The sequence below is a fragment of the Acanthochromis polyacanthus genome, chromosome 1 (assembly GCF_021347895.1).
Source record: "Acanthochromis polyacanthus isolate Apoly-LR-REF ecotype Palm Island chromosome 1, KAUST_Apoly_ChrSc, whole genome shotgun sequence".
Classification (NCBI taxonomy): domain Eukaryota; kingdom Metazoa; phylum Chordata; class Actinopteri; family Pomacentridae; genus Acanthochromis; species Acanthochromis polyacanthus.
The window spans coordinates 41,465,266-41,483,722 of record NC_067113.1 but is presented as its reverse complement, the minus strand read 5'-3'; the positions used below and the strand labels follow the sequence as shown (position 1 = coordinate 41,483,722).

Genomic DNA, 18,457 nt, shown 5'->3' with positions numbered 1-18,457 from the left:
CCTCTGTGGAGAGAAGTCTTTCATCGTGAATTAAACAGAGGGTGAATCTGGCTCTGCATTTTTACGAGGGGCTTCAAGTTAATGGTAATGGCTACAGGTGAGCGAGTTTCTCCGACTCTTCGGGCAGCCCAGGGACACATCTTGCTAACAGAGGTTAATGATTAAGATTGTGGGTATAGAATGCAATAAACAAATCCCTCTTATATAATTAAAGAGCGGACTGCTTATTGCATTCTGTGGCCTGATTGATTAATGGGATTCAAAGTACATGATTCTGAGTGGTTTGCAAAGTGTGAGTCGATGATAATCAAGTGCGGCCCTGAGGCTAAATCCGAACTTTAGAAAACCTTTCATGTGTTTCCAAAAGGATATTACAAAGCGGATTTTCGGTGGAGCAACAATTATATCTTCAGGGTTTAGCTAATGCAGGTCAGAGATTAATGCTGAATCATCTGATCTACAGTACAGTTCTAAAATTATTATATAGATCCAAACCCGAGTTGTTCCATACTTTTGGAAAACCTGCTCAAAACTCATTAAACAGAATAATTCTACTTTTTAAGATTACAGACTGAAAGTGGCAATCAACAAGCAAGACAAAAGCTGAGAGTTCCTCTCTGGTCGTTGATTATACCCCTAAAAACTCATCTAAACTTTTCTCATGATAATAATCCACTGACTTAAAATGACTCAGATGAAACTTTACATGGGTCCTGCCCCTGTCCACTTGCTGCAGCTCAAGCACACCAGCTCACCTGCGACTTTGCCCCAACACTAAAATTACTCTACACAGCAGCAAGTTGTAATATTTGCGTCATTCAGCCATACATTTTCAAAAAGGAAACCGGCTGTGAAGAAGAACGGTGATACAGAAGGCTCCATTACGTAAGGATTGGTTCCTTCTTCTGTTGCATATGACACTCAAAGTTCAAATCTGGCTTTTTGAGACTCGCAACCTTGCGGTGTCAAGGTAGAAATGCTTAATCATGGTGCTTGTTTTGCTCATATTTCGTCCAAATCATGAGCAAAATGTCGTGGAAAGATATAAAAATACATGGACATGTTCACAAAAGGAAAATGGATATGTCTGGATTGCCATGACCTGGAATCTAAACAAAGAGCTACAGTGCAAGGCGAATGGCTTCTTTTTGGTTATTCAAGGCATTCCACGTCCCATCTAAGATTTTTTTTAAAATTTGAACAGCCATCCTTAGACAGCACCACTTGTCAGTTACTTATAATGCAGCCTTGAGATCTCTCTCTAGAAAGTTTCACCAGCACTAGTTTCACCTCAGTGCATGCAAGCCTTGGCACATTCATGTTGCATCAACCATGTTTGTTTATTTAAAAGGATCCCCATTAGCTGATGCCAAGATGACAGCTAGTCTTCCTGGATTTATGGATTTATTTTGGATTCATGTGATTTTTGGGTGACATGTTCTATTAGTCAGTTAGTACTGAAGAAATGTCTTCCAATAGAGGTGAAAAATCATCAAGAACCAAAAAGGGAAGTACAGTTGCCTCCTACTGAAGCACTCGGATCACTAGAGGGGTCTTCAATGCTCTGCAAGCTGCTCTCCGACCCTGTTGTCATTCTGCACTCGTGCTCAAGTGAGCGTATTGCTAATGGCAGCATGGAGAGATGGTTGCAATGACAATGTTTGTGGTTAGCAGGTGTAATGGTTGCCATGGTCACCAGCTTCGTTTAGCATGACAGAAACACAATACCATTTCTAATTAGCAGGGTGGAGGAAAAGTCAGGGGATGCCAATTATCCATAATCATCCTCTGGGGAACATGAATGCTCGACAAAGTTCAATAGTATTCCATCCATTAGCCACAGAGGTGTCTCAGTCTTGACCAATGCGGTGGACAGACTGACTATATAAACTTTATCCAAGCAGAACAAGAGAATGCCAGCAACAAGACGGGGATTCATTGACATCGGGCACGTGGCACCTCCACTTGGCAATCATCCATGTTTACCAGCTTTCAGCAGGCCAGTAATTAGGACAGCAGTAATTCCAAGCAGACAGTTTGACTTGTATAACCTATTCAAATCAACTCCCGGCAAGTTAACGATTCCTGATTTAAAGTGTATATATTATTGCTCGGCTACTTCTAATGCATCACACACTCTGTAGCATAATCTCAGGTAAATCTTGCACAGCTCTCAATGGGATATCGAGGGTTATTTGTATGTGTCTAGTGTTTGGTAATTTCCTGCGTCTCCCTTTGCCTTGTTTGACTCTCAAACTTTATGTTACTTTTGTATCTGCAGTGACTTTTGCTTCCAACAACAACAACCAAAACCTCGTGTCAAAAGCAACAGAAGGGTAGTTGTAGCCCGGCTTTGATTCTCTGAAATACCAAGCGCTCTTCCTGTTGGCTAATTGCTTGTTAGCGCTCCTGGCCAACAAGAAGAAAAAGTCACACAGGGCTACTTCAAAAACACCCACACAAGCAGCATCTGCAGCAGCACGGGGATATTAAGGCGCCCTGTCATGTTGGTGCAGTTTACAAGAAGTTGTGACGCCAGCTGGGGCCGATCCCCCTGCTGCTAAAGTTACAGTACAAAAACTAGGAACAAATCAATCTTCAAAATGCCTTTGTGTCTATGCACCCCATGTGTGTTTAGATGTGTGTTGCATGCATTAATTCCATCTTATTCTTTTTTTTTTTTTGGATTGAAATGTCTTATCTCCCATCAGAGGAATTTGTCCAGCTGGCACGTTCAATAACCCCTCCCTGCCAAGGTCAGACAGGCCCGCTAATTCTAAATGTTTTATGGAGCAAACTGCAGCGGCCAGACCGGAGACTGAAGTGGAGGCTGGAATTATCTGGTACTGAGGCTTTCACTAATTAGAGCTGGGAATGGCTGCCCGACATTATTGCTGGATGAGTGGCAAGACTGAGGAACACCTGAGGCTTCTGGAAGTTGAGCACATTCCGAGGAGTCTCCAGAGATCTGCAGGGTCGGACCACAATGGCTGCTGTGCAGATTTTCGAAATGTACGTCTCAGTAATGCCGGAATGCAATGCAGGCAAACAATAAACGTGTCAAAGGACTAAAATTGTAAAGGTGCACCGCCAAGGACAATTTGCACCCAGTTTGATTAGAAAAAAAATGATGATCTGAGTAATAAAAGAGTGAGGACTTAATGAAGCATTTAGAAAGGCTGGGTTAGACGTCAGTGTACTCCTCTATTCAGTGCACTCGGAAATGTGAAGAAACCTTAATTTCTCTTTTCTGATTGCATTCAGCTAAAACAGATCACCATGGTGATAGTCAATAGCAGAGACACATTGCCTACCTGAAAAGTCATTTCCTAATTTCAATCACATGAATGCTGCTGTGAGTCACTGCCAAGTCGCAGTTACTTGTTTATACATGTATTCAATATTTTCCAGCATGAAATCTATTGAAACGTAGATTAGATTTTAAAATACGAAGCAAGCTGCATCTTTAGCCTCAAAATGGATTCAGATCAAATGCGTCAGATGAATTCCAACTCCCGAAAGTCATCTTTATTTGTGTGTAGAGTACAATTCATGCTCATCTATTGAAGCTGAATGGCCAGAAGTCACAACAAGCTCCTATTTCCCATCTTTGTCAAGAAATCCAAGCATTTTATTTTCTCCTACCTCAACCAGTCAAGGCAGAAGGCCACCCTACCTGCGCCTGGCTCTCTCAATACTTTCTTCTCACTGTATTCATTTGGATTTATTGGATTTTTCTCTCCATTATATTACCATCAGGGCTTCGCTTTATAATGCAAAGTGCCATCAGATGACTTTTGTAGTAAAATAAGGCTATATTGCTAGTAAAACATTCGAAATTCAGAGCTACATTCAAGCTGAGACAGTTTGTTCTCTAGGTCATTTGATGAAAAAGATGTAAAACATCAGATTAAATGTTATAAGAAAAAGGGGTTTTAGAGAAGCATAAAATATGTATCGGTCCATAAGGAATTTTGCAGTTGTGCTTTGTTTCATCCTAACTTTAAAGCTGCTATAATGAGCAATATTTTATATTAAAATTCAATTAGCAACCATCTGCATGGCGAACGGGGTGCTTGAACGTTTCCTTCGGCTCTCCGTTTTGGTTTTGCTGCCCATGACTTTTTAGTTTGGATTTTATCTTGCCGTTCTCATCAGCAGAACTTCCAGCAACAGCAGGTAGCCATTTCTAGTAATAAAGAAACACCTCCTCCCAACCAAAGTTGGCAAACAGCTGGCACACAATGAAGAGGCCGCAAACATGACTCCAAATCAATACTGCTCTGTATGCATTGGATGTGAAACTAGCTGTCTGCCAACAAGCTTTTTTATAGCAATTTAAATAGGCAAAATTGGAAACAGCTTTTTGTTGCTGCCCACTACAGGCACGTCAATGTAGGTGTAAAATTACGCTAGTGTGTTGAAGAGTGAGCCCTGTTTTGCATTCTGTTCTGTACCATGACTGATAGCATCATCGCACTGCTTCTACTTCCTTTAGCAGGGATAAAAATAAAATATTTTCTCCTCGCTCTGTATTACCCGAGTTTTTAAACCACATGCAGGCAGCAGAGCATAGCTCAAGACTGCCGTAATTTCTGCAAACCGTGGAATCTCTTTCATGTCTCGCACATGTCAAAGCCTTTAAATGTGAAAGTTAGAACTTGGGTTTCTCGGATACGTCCTGAAACACATGAAAGCCGAGCCCGCTCAGACGGCACAACGGTTTCCATAGGATAGGTTTTATGAGCAATAATGGTGTCAGTGAATCCATTTGTATGTTTATGAAATATGCGTTCCCATTACTGTAAGTAGTGCTTAGTCCATTGATTCCAAGTCTTTTGTTACAAATGCAATTACACTGGTTTGTTTCGTCTAACTTACTCTGTCGGCTAGATAATGACCTTAAGGAGGAATCGCCCTCCTCCCATCCTTTCCAATCAATGCCACTTCGTGCAGTGGTTTAGTGGCACTTCATATTGTAAAGCTCTGCAATCACTCAGCATCTGATAAGGAGCACAGCTTAAAGGTACACCGGCCATTTGTCCCACGAGCTGAAGATCCAGCATATGGAAATCTGCATGTTTTGAATGCGGCCAGATTAGACGGCATGCAAATTTAGGCTTATGAAACCACATTCAGATATATGTAAGTATGAGTCAAAGACATCCTCATCCTGACAGTCTTTTCACTGGGACAACCTCCATCCCTACTTACATATACTTGTATACGACACTGTTATGTAAAATCTCCTTCACAGAATCTCTTTTCCATCTAATAATTCTGCACATTAGTTGAGCCATGCTTGGGCTTCTGCTCAGTTAGACCTTCCTACAGCAGCCAGTCGATGCTGCGGACTCCCCGACACCTCCACGCGGGACAAAAATAACATAAATAAGTGTGTAATGACAGAAAAAGAAAGCGATTAGAGCAGGAGCTCAGTGCAAATAGAGGCGCCTATGCGGCTGAAAGCGTGATAATTAGACATTCCTTTCTGTGTGAGCCAGATACACAGATTCACTAATGTGCACTGTGCAGCCTCCCTACAACCGAGAAGCTTATGGCCATGGAATGAGGCACCCCACGGGCTAAATTTAACTTTTTTTTTTTTTAAACAAAAGCAACCTCGTCTTTAACGTCATTTCCATTGCTGCCAAAAACACAGATTTAGCGATGTGTCCAATGTGCATTCATGGTAGGTAGAAGTGTTGGCACTGAGCCTCTTCCTTCAGTTTCTCCTCCTTTCTTTGTCCTCAATGAGACCAAGAACGAGCATTCATGCCGTTATTTGTGTGTGTGAGTGGAAACGCATTTAGCCATTATAAAGCCCAGTGTCGGTTTAGATCCTCGAGATTTCAATAAGAAAGTAGACGGCAGGAATTTTACCTGGCAGTGTCTTGCTTTGTCCATAGGGGGCAACAAGCATCACTTAACTGCAAAAATCCGTGCTCGGTTCTTAAATCATAGAAATACTATACTCCGTTATTAATCAGTGACAGATTTTCTCATGAGCACTCGCTGCATTTATCACTTTCCTCTCATCTGCATGAACCAGCATGCCAGTAAGCAACACTCATCCATAATTGGGATACATAAATCAATGCATGTCATCGTTTGCCATCACAGTCAAACACATTGGCACGAGATTATGCGCAGTCTATCATCTCTGCATCTCTAATGTAATATCAATAGAGTTGGGAAGGACATTTAAGGGAAGGGGGGGAAAAAAGCAAAGCCACGCATCTGACCTCGGCAAACCTCAGTGGGTTTGCAGAAATTGAAAAAGCCCCATCAAAATAGCTCTTCAGTCACGGTGCATGCAAACCTCATCCATCAACATCAGGGCGTCAGACGGGATGATAAGTGGAAGTGGACAGCAACAAGTCGGAGAAACTTCTGGCACAGAGAACAAGTGGTGACGCAACACGTTGGTAAGATGGTGCATCAGAGTTTAAAAAGAATAACAAAAAAGTTGTCATTTGGCGAGATACGCAGCTTTATAGTAGATGCAAAAACGTATGTGAAGTGCATGCAAATGTGTGTCAGGTATTATTCAATGAGAGTTGACACAAAATCTAAGGTAGTGGAGTGAAATAGCCAAAGTTTAATTAGCTAGAACAATGAAATGTTGAAAGAATAGTCACATTTTATCATATTGTGTCATTAACATCAGTATATAAAGATTGTTTGCTCTCCAGATTTAATAGTGACATGGTACTATTTTCTTCCTGTTCATTCGATGCCCCTCTTGCTGCGCTTTGAGAAACTTCAAGGTGCTTTTTGTAAACCGACAAATTGTGTTTTCGGTGGGAAAATGACTCATTCTCATAGTACAGGTGAAAGAAACGACTCTTCTGTAATTCATGTTGTACAGTCATTGTAGCAGACGGCACCCAGCCAAGTTCAATTACACACCAAAAATGAACAGTTTGAGAGAATGCTGTCTTTCTTCCCCTCCTCAACTACATTCTAAAACAAAGCAGCTGTGATCACTTTGAGTCTGGTTTTCTTGTGAACTTCATTTGGATCAAGCTTTTTTTTTTATTGCCAGATGGATAAACACAAGCTATTCTTCACATAGAAACCTGGACTTGGAAGTGTTCACTTGTTCCCCAGAATTTCAAAAGAAACAACAGAGCAAAGCTGTAGGAGGGAAACTTTCTAATGGATTCCTTACAGTAGCAAAATGCAAATCCCTCATTTTTCCTTTTTGGCAACACGCCAAATCAGATCCCTGACGACTGTACCAGAACAAAACCAGCATCGACTCAGACATGGCAACAATCCGTGAAAGAAAGGAGATACTAATGCGACATGAGTCCCTTTTTGTTTACCTGCCACCTCTTCAAAACGAAACCAGGTACCGACTTAATCAAGGTCAAGCCACTGCACTCATTCATGCGCACCGCTCAGTGCAAATAAATATCCAGACAGATGTTGGTGCTACAGGTGAACTCTAACGGCCGCAGCTGGTAATAAAAGATGGAAATACGCAAATATACAATCTTAGTCAAAATGCCATTAAATTCTCGGCAGGAAATAGGTTCAGATAGACGCATTTCATAACAGAATAGTTCTTTTTTTTCCATATTCAGACGCAGAACCTGAGCCTCGAAGGAATCAGATTTCCTTCCCACATCCTGTAACAACTAAGAAATCACTTTTCCACCTTCATCTAGAGCCCCTTACACTCAATCTAACTTCACGATTAAAGTCAGAGTGATTTTAAATATCCAAACCTACCTAAAGCAAACACAAGTAAAGACCGTCCCGCTGCACTGATTCATCCAGCCAAATGACAGGAGGAGAAGACATCTGCGTTTTTTGGCACCCCTTCTTAAGCGCACAGACACGAATGAACTGCTGCATTTGTGCTTTGAAAAGATACAGCTCGCTACGTTGCGTAAAATTGTGTGGTTTGACGCGAACGCAGCGTGATAAAATCAGCTGTACTTTGCCCTCCAGTGGTTTATTAGTAACATGCTCACTGCACGTCATTATAAAGGTGATTTGGCATCCACTCCAATACCCGCAGTCAAAAAAATCTGCCACAAATCAGCTACCTCAAGTCTTTTCTGCGGTGCGCTTTTACGCGCGTCCGGAGAGGCGAAATCATCGGTTAATCTCATTCTTGAAGACGGTGGCAGAGCTCAGTGCATGTGCAAGAGCATCACACTGTATTGCAAAGTGTTTCTTACACACGGAACATATGGGAATTGGGCTATAAATGTGTATTCGTACATCCTTCTGCGTCGATCAATTTCCCTGAAATCAAGGATCGTTGATCGATTTGATGAGACAAGAGAGGAAGCTGCTTCTGGGCGAATCGAGACACAGACAGAGCTTCAAGCTAAATGCGTGACTATACATCAGGCTTTTACGATAGAGAAAAAAATAAATAAATAGTATATGATTCCGTAGTGGATCTTTTGGTTCTGCGGTAGACAGAAATGAAACCAGCTGTTTTATGGAGGCATTGAAGCTATTATCCAAAGCGCATTAGAGTCCCAGGAGCGCAAACGTTTCTAGTGAACTGTTTGGAATTTGTTTTGAAAAATAACCCAATCACATTTGGTAAAAGGCTTTTAATTGAAAAAAATGTTAAGAATGACCGGTGAAAGGAGAACAACGTGTTTCATTTATCGAATATTTGATAAGAAAGCGCGCACACAATGTAGGCGCATAATGGTTTTGTTCGATTGACCAAATGAATTGCATTTGACCGTAACTGGCACAGAGAACCGCAAATGCAGCACCAGAACCACAAATTAAAGTTCTACTGTCCTCGCCTCCTCTCAGATGTGCCATATGGCACAGGCAGCTGTGGACCAAGCGTAAAACATTTGACTGTATGTGTTCATCATGCAAAGCTTCCTCGATAGACAGAGATGCTTGTTCGAGAATTCTGGCGATCACATCTTTTTCCAGCAGTGACCCAGGTTTGGGATCTAACTAAGTTCGGCACTTTGTCACTCTGGCTGACCAAAACCAAATGTGAACTATCTGGAATCTTAAAGAAAACACAGAGCAGCACTGTAATCGTCGAGTTTCCATGTTTTGGCATTTTACGCACTGAAACATCACAGGTGTCGATGTGGCTGCTTGAGAAACCTGACAGACGTGTGGAGAGAGTGAAAGTCCCGCATCTGTGAGGTCTGAGGTTCAACCCCTGGTCACATCTCCTATCGGAGTGTCCTTGAGCAAAACAGCTTAAACCCCTCTCAGTAAAAGCAAGCGGTCAATCTCCTGGTCTGGGAGATTTAGATAAACCTGCTTCAGAAAAATCTACTCCTGTGGATGATCAGTGTCTATTGAAAAAAAATCAGGTATAATCTTACCTGCTTTCATACCGTCAGGCTGGTGGCGTCTTTTGGTCGGCTTCATCGCACCGTGGCTGCATGTCTGAGGACATGCTTCTGGAGACGAGCTTTGGAGACGATAAAGTGCCTCGGCTGCACGAGAGAAAGTGGTGGAGGGAGGGGGTGTGTGTGTGAGAGAGAGAGAGCGAAAAAAAGGGAGAGCGAGCTATAAGAAGTGGGCTGGCATTTCTTTGACGATAACAGTCGTTATTTGCCTTTTCAGAATCAGGGATGCCAGTTTGAGTTGAGCACAAAAGCAGCAACACGTGATTTTAAAATGCAACATCCCACATGGCTTTGAACTGCTCCAGTTAAACCTGCAGAACCAGACACATGCCACGGATCTTCTGAGGAAATGGCTTCATTTGGCCCATTAGTTTCACGGAGAGTTATTTGGTAGAAAACGGGTGGATTTTGTGTTTCTATTCAGGAGGAAATAAACGCCAGAAATCCTCACTGCAGCTTTAGGCACACTTTCTGGTTTCAGCACCATGGAGAGCGCAAATTTAGAGATGAGGAACAACGTGTTTGCTGATTATCTCTGCAAAAGAAAAAACGTCTCTTCTCATCCAAAGCACGATGCAGTTTGTGTAAATCTGACATTGTTATTCATTGCTTGATACAATGAATCACTCTCAGTTTAATCTTGCAACTAATTCTACACTCAAACACAAGTACCGTATGCAGGAGAGGAATTTCTCACAGTCCCAGAATTGTTGCTTTTCTTCTGTCCATGAACTCAGTCCCCACATGGAGCCTGTTGAATATCTCAAGGCCTGCTTTTTGTCAAGTTGTATACACTGTCCGGCCTGAGCCACTCACAGCCAGATGACTCCTTTTAATCACAACTGACTGGCACTTATCGAGATTTACTCGCTTGGCACTTGTTTGAAAAGCTGAATTCCTGCCTGATTTATTGCAACTTTACACTTCAGTCTGCTGGTACCACAGGATCAGTGTCATTTACATTTATTTAGCATTCATCCTTTTGAACACCTGCCACGCAGCAGAGATTGTTAAAAAAAAATGAGCAGGCAGATGGGAATGTTTTACTGACATCTACTGGGGAATTAGTCTCAAAAGGCTTCTCTTTCTCATAGCAGGTCATCTGCCATCAGGAGGCAAAGCAAAGTCAGCTCTCACAGGTAGACAGGTAACTTTGCTTTGATGAATATATTTAAAAAAAAAAAAAAAAAAAGAAGAAGCAGCCATCATCTTTCTTCCCTCCTCAGCTTCATGCCAGATTTTTATCTCATCACCGCTAAGAATTTTGTGTTTTCAAATTCAGTGAAGAAGCTATTAGGCACCGTCTGAATGCTGCCATCCTGAACCTCAGCTGTCAATTAAAACATATCAAGTGGCAGGAGCTTATGTTTGGGGAAAACATGCCGTAGTTGAGTTATTTAACAATCACATAGCAGTGGAGAAGCTGGTGGAGAGGTTGCATATGAAGTAGGAAGAAAATGGGGGAAAAAATTGACACAGGCAACAGGAATCCAGCAACAGATGTCAAACACTGTTTTTAGCTTAAAAGTCTTCATGTAAATGCTCCAGGTAGGGTGGCATGTTAATAGCACCACAATAAGACGTGTCTGTTCTCGTTGCTAAATCCTATCTGATAGCCAGAGCCAAAAAGCATGTTGGGTGACAGTCAAAACACCCACCGCATGCTATAGTTATTCCTGCTCACAATGCAGCTGTAACACATGACTCACAGTATATGCACACATGCCGCTCATTACTCTTAAGAGCTTGTGTGTGTCAGTGTGTGTGGTGCGGGTATTACTCATTTTTTGGGGACCTAAACCCACATTATGAGGACAAAAAGCACAAAAAACATTACAGTGAAGACGTTTTACAGTTAGATTAAGGTTAAGCCTCCATAAAATGAATACAAGTCAGTGTAATGTCCTCTGAAGTCACAGATGCACAGCTCTGTGTGTGTGTTTTAGTGCCATAAACAGACACCTAAATGGTTGTGGATGGATCACGTGTTGCACCTGTGTTATGCTGATGAACGGCACAGCCTCAAAGGCCGACTTGAGTGCACTGCAATTAGTTTTAGAAAATTACAGTTCTAATGGACTTGCTACTGCCAAATTAAGAGAGACACGGTGAACAAAGAGTCATCTAATGCACCATCCTGTAAATGACAAATACAAAGTGCACATATACATGCATATATATATATATATATATATATATATATATATATATATAAAATCCAGTATTAATGCACTTTATGGCAACAGAGAGCTGCTTGCTTCACCTGATTGGGATGAATGTGTGTTTTGTCTGAATTTTCTACAATTAAATGAAGATAAAACTGAGATTGTTCTGTTTGGTAGGGAAGAGAAGAGGGTCAGCATTCATAAACGTCTTGAGATTCGGGCTCTTAAAACCACCGACCAAGTTCGTAACCTTGGAGTGTTAATAGACTCAGATTTGACTTTTATCAAAGCTGTTACCTGTCAAGTGGGGCCTAGTTATTTGAGATCCCAGGAGCAACCACCACCTAAATAAAAGCTTTAAGCAAACCAATGAAAAGTTAAAATGAGAAACTATATAAGTTAACCACATGATTATGCTTATGCTTGATGCAAGAATGATTTTAATAGGCTGATATATATTCTGAAAATGATGATTGCTATAGAAGAGAATGATTTAAAATAAGTTATTTGATCATGCTAAGAAAAATGATTTAAAGAAGTGATTCAGTGTAACTAAGTGAGTTTTGAATGGAAGTAATCTGTGCTGTTCTGAGCTGTATGCAGACAGGATGGGAAAAGCAGAAGTCTCCTCAGAAATGAGGAACTTGGAGTTTCCACAGGATGACAGGATGGGCTCAGGCCTACATTGTCATGACAACTGAAGTGTGTGTAATAAGTGGATGTGTTAACAGAAAAGATGGAAAGAATGATGTATGCGTGATAGGAAGAAGGTTGTGTCTTAAACCTATGAATTAATTACCTGGGCGTACCTATTAGTTAGAATTGTGTGTGAAAATGTGTATGTGCTAAGCTGAAGCCGAGCTAGGGTATAAAACCCAGAGACACAGACACTGAATTCGGAGTTCTCCCCTGGAGGGGGGAGATGCTGCTCGCCGGAGCTGCCGGGGAGCATCGCCAAAGTTCTGAAGAGTCGACACCGGACCCTTTTGCCCAAGAGACGTGAAGACAACGCGGGACTTAGGCTCCAGAGTTCGCTGAGAACATCGTTGGAGGCAAAGTCTTTTTCTGACTTTGTTCAACAAGCGAAGACCACACTCTGCTGAAAGGAGAGTCCTGAGAGGTCTACAGTTACCCTACAGAGATGAAGAGAAGACAGCACCCACGACATCCAGAGAGGCACAGGAGGAAGCAGCAGAGGGCTGCTCCACTCCAGGGGCTGGAGGACCCAGTGACCCACCACAGCCTGATGAGACGGGGGCTTTCCACCACCACCATCCGACTGAGAAGACAGCTGAGACGCCCGCACTTGTGTTCCAGCTGCTACTAAAGATAACTGCCAGACCAACGATTGGCTATCGGGACCTCTCCACTCCCCCTGCCTATGAAGAACACCCTCTGCCCACAAAGAAGACTTCATACCGAGTCTACTGGTCGATCGAGTGGCTCTCCCAGATGCAGGTGAAGACCGGGCGTGGCAGCTAAGGCCTGGCTGTCCGCTCTCTCTCCTAAATTTACTAATTAGAGAAGATTCTTGGGTACGCTCAGCTTAGTTTAATTTAGTTAAGTTAGAAATAATCAGAAATAATTAAATTGTTTAATCATGAATAATGCTGTGCCCCTGCTAATAATTGCTTAATAAAACGCTATATTGCATTTAAAGAGAAGTCTAATGAAATGATTATGATTCACCTATTCTGCATAGTGGTAAAAAGTTAAGTTGATTGTGTGCATTAAATCTAATGGTTCTTAAAGGTTACTTTAATCCAACTAGTTATTTAAACATTACCCCTGGGGTTAGTTATCCAAACCTCTAAAACGAACCTAGGAATATCAACAAGTGCCACAGTTTTAAGAGGAAAGCTGTCGTTAACAAACGTGTTCAATAAATCAATTCTACTACTTAGGAGGGCTGCTTAGTAAGAGAGTATTTATTGGAGTAAGAGGGGTAAGACGTTTGGAAGAAGACAGTTAGGACCTAGGCGAGTATTCCTCGACACCAGCTTAATTATTCTGCTGAAACCTGTTAGGTGGAATACTAATAGGCAGATAGAATCTAACCCTTTAAACGGAGAGCTGGTCCTGATTTAACCTGAGGCAAGGGTTAAAGAAGGCTATACTGAACGACATACCAAAACAGAATTTTACCAGCTAAAAAAACAAACAGAATTAGAAGTTTTGTCTCCCAGAAAGACCAAGAGAAACTCACTCAAGCGTTTATTTTAACAGAACAAAGAACATTAAACAGCTGCAGCTCATGTATGCTCGAGTTTTAACAAGGACTAAGATGTGAACACATCACACCACTTCTAAAATCTCTACACTGGCTTCCAGTCAGTTACAGAATAGATTTTAAAATCCTACTGATTGTTTACAAATCCCAGAACAGTTTAGGCCCAGAATACATCTGTGATATCAATCAATCAATCAAATTTTAATTATAAAGCGCCTTCCAACAGCCAAAAGGAGCACAAGGCGCTTAACAGAGTAAAATAAATAAGTAAAAGCATTTTAAGAAACACACAGTTCTAAAAGGAGCTAAATGTCCAACGCTACACGGAACAAGTGCGTTTTCAGACGACATTTAAAAACATTTAGTTCAGAAATGGACTGTAAGTGCAATGGAAGAGAGTTCCAGAGCTTAGGGCCAAGAACGGTCACCAAACTTTCTGTATCTTGCCCTGGGGACAACCAAGGAGGTGTGGCTAGACGAGCGTAGTGTCCTGGCAGGTTGGTAAATTGCCAACAGCTCTGAGAGGTAGGCGGGGGCACGCCTGTTTATGGTCATAAACACGAACAACAGGACCTTGTACTGGACTCGAAAGCACACCGGAAGCCAGTGGAGCGCTTTAAGGACCGGAGTGATGTGTGAGTATTTTGAGGAGTTGGAGATGAGACGTGCTGTTGTGTTTTGAACCAACTGAAGTTTATGGAGGAGTGAGTGATTAAGTCCAGCGTAAAGGGCATTATAATAATCATGAAGATTTGGAGGTCATCAGCGTAGAAATGAAATTGGATTTTGTGACTGGAGATGAATTGACCAAGTGGCAACATATACAGTGAAAACAAAATGGGACCAAGAATGGAGCCTTGAGGCACTCCAGAGAATATAAACCTTGTAGGGCTCTTAGATCCAAAGACTCAGGTCAGCTGGTCCAGGTCAGAGTCTGGACTAAACATGGAGAAGCAGCATTTAGCGGTTATGCTGCAAACAAGTGGAACAAACAGAGTGGAGATTAAACATTCACCAAATGTAGACTCTTAAATCTTTTGTCATGTGCCTATGCATGAAATCTGCACGTATCTTTTAAAGTATCTAGACTGTTGCTTGCTTTTAATCATTTTAATTCAATTTAGTTACTGTACATGATGTTTTTCACTGTCTTATGTACATTTAATGTGTTATCTGCGCCCCACTGTAATGCTTTTCATGTTTTATGTAAAGCCCTTTTTTTGTATATCACACTTCAAGACAATTCAGCTTGCCTGGCCATATGAGTTTCTGATCCGACACCTCTGCACACACATTCTTTATGGGTCCTGCTCCTGACTGACATTTAGGACCAATCCAGTCAATCACTCAGCCGAAACGGCATTTCAAAAGTGTTTAACATAATGCATTGAAATGCATTAGGATGACAGAAAAACGCAATGAATTAATGTGAAAACACGCATTTGAATTTCAATTTCTCTTGAAAGAATATGGCTTATTTAAAACACCATAAAGGTTTAAACTGTATGGGGAGGGAAGGACTGATGTGAATTTTTCTTAGAACACTGGAAACAGGTGGATAACTTGATCAGTTTCTCACAGTCATCTCTTAAAAAACACCACATCACCCCTCTAATGCAAATGTTTTCTGTTAAAATGCATCACCGTTGTTCAGTTTTGTGAATGTCCTGTATTTATTTTTGCTCATGCTGTTGCTGTTTGGCTGATGGTGTACTCTTTAAATCTTAAAATGTATCTTTGGGGGTGAAGAAAAACAGTCCTGACATTAGAAGAAGAGTTTGTCCTCCAGTGCTTTTACAATATTGACACGAAATTAATCATTTATGTGAAAATGCTCAACAAACAAACAAAGTGTTGTTTTTTTCTTGCGTTGTTTTTGTTTTGAGAAGACACGTCTTATGGGCAACAAAATTTATTGCATTTCAAAGCATACACCAACACTGTTTTCCTTTTTGTGCAATTTTACCTCGACTCGTCGTTTGTATTTTCTAATGAATAATTCGAATGAGATTAATTTCAAATTAAACACAAAGAATACAGTGATACATCTATATGTGAAACGCTGCAGTTGCGTTTAGTGTAGCAATAAATTACTTCCAATTTATTGGAACTAAATATGGAATACTTTCCAAAAACGAGACCAGGTGTTTTCTTTTTCTGTTCCTCACTAAGTTGTTCCAGTTAAAAGCTGCTTTAGTGTCGCCGTTCTTCCTGGAACCACTTCGAGTGTAGTTAAACACAGCTGTCAGGCAGGTAGAAGTGCATAAGAACGCTTATTGATTATTGGCCTGTCAATCAATGGGAACATCTGTCAAGAGACTCTTAACGTGCTGTAGGAATTTTTTTTTTAAATCCTAAGGTGGCACTGTATTGAACAGAAGGATGAAATAATCCTTATGGTGTCTTACAGGAACTCTCCACCGTGGATCTCCGTGTAAAGTCTCTCGAAGCTCTTCAAGCTGGGGAGGATTGAGCAGATGTAGGAAGGCTGATCCTTTGATCACATACTAAAAATAAAAGGGAAAGGTTGGTTCTGGAAAACTGAATGTTTTGAGTTTAGGTTTGAATTGAAATTCAGATATTCTGATTAAATTTTCCAACAAATTTTGACTCGATTCAGTGTTTAATGACAAATTCCAGCATCCAAACTAAATGAGAAGTTGAGCTTTGAATTTTTTTTCCCCCCCGACTGATCCTGAATGAAGTACCAGAACATTCTGAAAACTCGTGAAGAGCTCTTGGGGGTTGAATAATAGCGCAACTCTTCGCTATTCTGTGATAAGACACAGTAAGTGGCCAACTCTGTTACATAAGGTGACAAATCAATGAGCCAAAAACATAGGATGTGTCGTGATACGAGGGAAATGAAGTGAAGGAGGAGCGTTTTGTCTTAATCGGCTTTGACAAGTCACTGGCAAGCTGCTCCCGCAATCCTCAGAGGACGGCGAGGACAAAACAGAAGAGCAGAAGAAGAAATACAACCCTCACAAATCAATAGGAGACGATTTACCTGCATGCGATGCAGGGAGCAGGCCAAACCGCTGTCACAACAATGTGATGCGCAGGCTAATTAAGTGCTCTCATGAATCTGCACTGGAGAGGCAGCATCTTCATTTTTCACATGGTTGGTGTTCGTTTTCGAAAAGTACTTGTTTCTTCTCAGTACTTGTTTCCCCCGCCCCAGAGCCTTAACAACTTTGTAGCTCTTTCCAGACTGATAAATGCCGATTCCTTTGCTTTGTACCCATTCTTGAATTTCTTTAAAATGTAACGTGTGCTGCTCTTGAGACCTTTTAGTCTATTCAGTAATGCCAGACAGGTTCTTTTCATATGCAAGTCTGAGTGGAGAATTTTAGTAGATCGGTAGCTCTGGATTGCAATTACTTTCTCACATCAGGCAGAGTGGGTCTGGACGGCATTTTTAATTGAATAAATGAAACCATTTAAAATTGCATTGTGTGTTTTCTTGTTATCTTTGTCTTATATTAAAATTAAGCGTGAAAAATATGCCAAAAATAGGAGACCTTTTTTCATAGCACTCCGTATAGTTTCCATCCATGTTTTTTCTTGTTTGGAAACACTTAATTTGACTGTTCTGTACCCTCAAACCTTTTTGCTGTAGCTGCAAGAACTTTCGTCAAGTCGTTATTTTAGAGAGTGGCGACAGGTTAATGTGAGATGCTCAAGTCACCAGAAGCAGCACTTCGTGGTAACTTAAAGGCCCTTTTCTCCCCTACATACAGTCACTGGAATACATTTTACTGCATTACAACCCCAGCAAAATGACTCCATGAGCAGAATTTAATTTATTCAGTCGTATATGGTTTGGAATAGAACTTTATGGCTTTCCTTTAACCGAAGCCCATTGATGTGTGCACGGAGCCAACAAGAAATAAGTCGGTTCAGCAGACAGGGGCATCAGTGGAGCATTCTCTCCATAGGCTCAGCTGAGAAGAAACTAATGCTCACGCTCTTTGGGACCAAAGCTGTGGAAGCATGCAAACATCCTCAAGCTTGGATAACTTTTTGGGCGTATGCACCACTGAGCTACATTCAATTAAATGCGATAGAATATTGTATTCTGGCAACCAGTTCTCCTAAATCCATCCAGGCTGCATGGTATTCAGCACAGTTGGATGCTTTCTTACCCTTTTATTGCTTTCCAACATTGAATCACAGTCGCTAATTTGGCTGTTTTAACCGGAATTTAGAGTGGGAAAGATTCTTTCATGTTGAAACGGGTTTCTACAAAGGAATGCCCATGAAATAACATTAAAATGAATTTATTGAAAAAAAAACATTCACCCCCTTTAAAGTTACTCAACTAATTCAACACAGGTGCAGCCAACTGGTGCTAGAAGTGAATATAGATCAGTTTCACAATTTTTCGCAAACTCTTTAAGGTTGCACTGATTACGTGCTTCAAGTCCTCCTCCAGTTATTGGTTTAACACCTAAAAACTTATCTGTGTATCAAAGTTGGATATTAGAACTTTCTTCATGAAAAATAAAATCCCGTCATGCCATAAAATGGTTCAAATTTAACCCTGTTGCTTCCTCTAGTCTGGAACATGCAGATCTACGAAGATTCCAACCATCTACAGCCACGGTTCTGCACTTTCTGTAGCTCAGCACACCAGCTCACCTTTGATTGCCAAAACACTGTAAAAATATTCTACACTGCCCAATGTGAAGTTCTGA

At 41.2% G+C, this 18,457-nt stretch overlaps 1 protein-coding gene and 1 long non-coding RNA gene across 4 annotated transcripts in view; both read right to left on the bottom strand.

Annotated features, from left to right (window-relative positions):
• The window catches only part of chrm2a (cholinergic receptor, muscarinic 2a), a 98,642-nt gene extending 89,079 nt beyond the window's left edge, over positions 1 to 9,563 (bottom strand). The window contains exon 1 of one of the 3 annotated variants that reach the window (XM_051957797.1): positions 9,336 to 9,563. The gene's annotated coding sequence lies outside the window, so the exon portion shown is untranslated. Of the gene's footprint in view, positions 1 to 7,740; positions 7,881 to 9,335 lie in introns of those variants that run through there. The other 2 variants (XM_022208287.2, XM_051957432.1) reach the window with 2 other exon arrangements.
• LOC127532983 (uncharacterized) overlaps positions 1 to 18,457 on the bottom strand; it is a 349,442-nt gene that overhangs the window by 89,079 nt on the left and 241,906 nt on the right. The window lies entirely within an intron of this gene.